Source organism: Equus caballus, chromosome X (assembly GCF_041296265.1).
Source record: "Equus caballus isolate H_3958 breed thoroughbred chromosome X, TB-T2T, whole genome shotgun sequence".
NCBI lineage: Eukaryota > Metazoa > Chordata > Mammalia > Perissodactyla > Equidae > Equus > Equus caballus.
This window is the reverse complement of record NC_091715.1, coordinates 382501-387048: the sequence shown is the minus strand read 5'-3', so window position 1 is coordinate 387048 and position 4548 is coordinate 382501.

Genomic DNA, 4548 nt, shown 5'->3' with positions numbered 1-4548 from the left:
ATCCATGTGTGTGTATAACATGTCTGTCTCTCGTCTCTCCGACCCCCGTGTATGATGCACGTATAATATGTATGTACAACAAACACCTCACACTCTGTCTACACATCTAAACACCTAAGTGCATGCAAATTTATGTAAATGCATGTAGAAAGGTGTGCACACCATAGACGTGTGTCTGTCAATTTATATTCCATATATGAGCATATAAATACGTGTCTCTAAATTTATATCCTATATATGAGCATATGAATATGTGAAATACATAAATCCATGTGTGTGTGAATAATATGTGAGTCTCTCGTCTCTCCGACCCCCGTGTATGATGCAAGTATAATATGTATGTACAACAAACACATCACACTCTGTCTACACATCTAAACACCTAAGTGCATGCAAATTTATGTAAATGCATGCAGAAATGTGTGCACACTATAGACGTGTGTCTGCAAATTTATACCCTATATATGAGCATATAAATACGTGTGTCTGTCAATTTATATCCCATATGTGAGCATATAAGTCTGTGTGTCTGTAAATTTATACCCTATATATGAAATCGTGTCTCTAAATTTATATCCCATATATGAGCATATGAATATGAGAAATACGTAAATCCATGTGTGTGTATAACATGTCTGTCTCTCGTCTCTCCGACCCCCGTGTATGATGCACATATAATATGTATATACAACAAACACCTCACACTCTGTCTACACATCTAAACACCTAAGTGCATGCAAATTTATGTAAATGCATGCAGAAAGGTGTATGCACACCATAGCCGTGTGTCTGTCAACTTATATCCTATCTACGAGCAAATACGTACATAACTATGCACGTGTCTGTATATAACATGTGCACGAAATTTCCTTGTAGGGCCAGCATATATATAAACACACGCACACACATGTATGTGTCACATCGTCCTACAGACACACGTATGTGTGTTCTGTGTACATACGACATACATGTGAAAGTCCTTCTCTACACACACGCATAACCGTTATACGTGTGTGTAACGTGTGCACCGCTCTATAAACGCACAATGGACATGGTTGTATACGGGCGCATATGATAATGGAGCCACCTACAATCCTACAACGCTGTCTGTTATGTACTTTATTATATAGAATATGACCTATGACCCTATGATAGCGTTTCACCCCGTGACCGGCCGCACGGATGACCCCGGTCCCGTAACCTCGGCCCCACGGAGCCCCGGGCCCCGGGCTGCACCGTCTGGGTTTGCATGAGTCCCTCCGTGCCGTTCGTACAACGACGGGACCGCCTAACGACGCGTTTCTCCGCCTGTGACCCCGCCGTCAAGCGACGTGATTGACAAGCGTGAGCGCATGCGCGCGACAGGCGTGCGCAGACGACAGCCCGTCAGTACGCGTGACGCACGTCGGTGCTGCCGTCCCTGCAAACACGCACACGCACACCCCTGTCACGCAGGTCTGCACGCGCGTATCAGGGGAGACGCTCTGCACACATTAGGCGCCACAGGCATGCCGCGCTCTCTCTGCAAACGCTGACCCCGTACAGACGTGTGTGACGTGCACACGTGCCCCCCGGCCCTGCTCCTTCACCCCACGCACCCCTCCTCCCCCAGTCCCTCCTCCTCCTCCCCCCTTTGGTCCCCGGCGCAGCAGCCCCTCCCCCGGGCCGCATGAGCGCGGACCCCTCGAGAGGTGGGTGGCCCGCCTGTCTCTGGTCCTTTGACCCGTGGCCAAGGGGTTCAGTTTGTGCGCTCCCTTGTAGAGGCCTGGGGTTGCTGGGTTCGCATCCCGGGTGTGGACCCGCACACCTCCCATCAGGCTGCGCTGTGACACCATCCCACATAAAAGAGAGGACGATGGGTACGATGTTAGCTCAGCGAGACAATCTTCCTCAGCAAAAAAAGAAAAGAAAAGAAAAGAAAGGAATTGGTTGTGACGTCTCTTGAGAGTCACAATGCACGCTCTTTGGGAATGTTGACAAAATTTAGCTCTTTTCACATGGGCACCACCTGTTCCAGCGGGGCCTTCCTGGGACTGACCAAATTCATCAGCCAGTCAATCAATTAATCAATCAATTAATCAATCAACCCATCAGAATACACCAACCTCAAACCAGAGAACTCACAATAGGTCCTTGTGTGTCCACACACTCAGGACGGGCAGAGTCAAGACCCAGGGAGCCCACGGCCTCGAGTTGGAACTTTTGTCCGATGGGCCGTGCAGATCGCATGTGTGTGCGTGTGTGTGTTGCAGACTGAACCGTGACCCCCTAAAATTCACATATGGGAGTCCTGACCACAGGACCTTGGCACGTGCCGGGATTTGGAGACGGGTCTTTAAGGAGGGGATGGAGGTCAAATGAGGTCATGAGGGCAGGAAGGTTTCTGCGAGTCAAGACAGCCAATCCGTGCAGAGTTTTCTTTCTTTTCCTTTTTGCTTTCTAGGGAAGTTGATTGAATTTTTAAAAACAGGCAGCAAATAAGTTTCATATCGCATTTCGCTCCCGTCAAGAGACAGAACCCTCCTGGGCGAGTTGTGTTAAGAAAGATGCTGAGGACAAATTCTCGGTTTACGCCAAATTTGCTTATTCGTTCTAAGGCCTCCTCATCACGGGATAATGACGATGTTGGCAAACGGGGGGCCGTACGTCCTATTTGAGCCCATCTGGGTGACCCCAAAATGAGTGTAGGACAAGATTTAGAGCCCCCAAATGCCCTCTGGAAGATGCAAGGACACTAATCACTGTGTTTAACCCACTTGCATCATTTAAAATCCGCAAATTAAGACAGTGGCCCACACCCGGCCCCTGACTTGTTTTTGTCAATAAAGTTTTATTAGCACACAAACACGTTCACTTATCTATCTATTGTTTGCAGTGACTTTTGTGCTAAAACAGCCGAGTTTTCTAACTTCTCCAGACACACTGTGGTCCGGGGAACCTAAAATATTTACTCTGTTACCTTTTACAGAAAAACTTTCCCACGTCCGCAGTGAATAATGAGGGTGAATGTGGCTGGATGCCTTGCATGCCAGGGGAAATTTTCTCACAGAACGAGCACCGTTTTTATTATCGTGTTCTCCACGGCCGTGTGCAGCCGCCTCAAAAATAATGGCTCTGAAATTCTTAGAAACCGAGAAAAAGAATAAAATAAAAAGACCCTCAAAAATACGATTTAACGGACACCGTCGCCCTCCTAACGAGCTGAAGAAACCGGGTTGCACTCCCAGCCTCTCGCCTCGCGCCCTTCTGCTATTTTTTTCTGCACAAAACCACATGAGCCCGTCACCTCCAGACCCGCAAAAGCTAGTCTGAAAGTTCCTAGTTACCTTTTAAAAAATAAAAAAATAAAAAATTTTTAAAAAAATGAAGAACCCGCCTGTCCAAACCTCTGACGGTTGGAATGGGCCCCCGACTTCACAGGCGGCCTGTTGTTGCTGACTGACTGCTTGATGACGGGCGCTGGAGGGCCGGCTGCTTTTCCCTCCGCAGGATAATGGGAGGCCATTAAAAGGGAATAGAAGGCGCCCCGGCCATATAAACGCAGAGCGTTTGTTGACGAACGGCGTCTCTGGGCCTAATTGATGACTGCGATCATGGCGATGATTTAGAGACGATAAATTGAAACCTATTAGGATTTAATGTAAAAAGCTCTAATTAGTTTGCTGGAGAGAGGAGGGCAAGGAGCCTCGCGGAGAATCCATTAAGCCAATTACGACGTGAGCGCGGCAGAAAATACCCAGCCGGCTGAAACACACCCCCCCCACAACCACCCCCCGGTCTCGCCCCGCTGCCCCCACACCCCCTCCCCAACCCCCCGAGCGCACAGATTCATCTGTCACATCTTTCCTTAATTGAATAAACACATCCAGGCCAAAAGATGGGAGAGTGCCTTCACCATGGTAATTAATGCACGTGTTGGGCGCTGGGGGTCGGGGTTGGAGGGAGAAGGGAAAAAAAATAGATGTATGTGTTTCTGCAGAGTAATTACCATGCAAAACGATCCAGCGACAGCCGAACGCCCCCCACGCGCGCGCACGTGCAACGAGCCTGCGCCGCAGTTCCGCAGCGTGGCCGCGAATGCGCGCGCTCGCGAATGCGCGCGCTCGCGAATGCTGAGACGCGGGCGGGAGGAGGGGCGCGCGCGGCTGGGAAGCTCAGCGAGAGCGCTCCGGGCTATTCCCAGAAGGGTGAAAACACACCCCCCCACCACCACCACCACCCACCCACCCCACCACCACCACCACCACCACCTCCCCCCCCCCGCTCCCAGCCCCCCGTCCCAAGGCAATTAAAAAATATATATTTAAACAAGCCGGTAACCGCTGTTGCCTATTGACTGTCAAATTAATTCAGTCGCTCGGGAGATGCCGTCTGTATCAGCCGCGCTGCGCGGGTGTCACCCGGCTTTCGGATCCGGCAGCCAGCGAGCCCGCCGGTGTGTTTGATGGCTGTGATAATGGGAACAAGATAAGCAATTGCAACAGCTATATCATAGATTTCCTCATAATTACCTGACCTGTTCCGCTGTGTCAGTCTGGCGCCAAACAC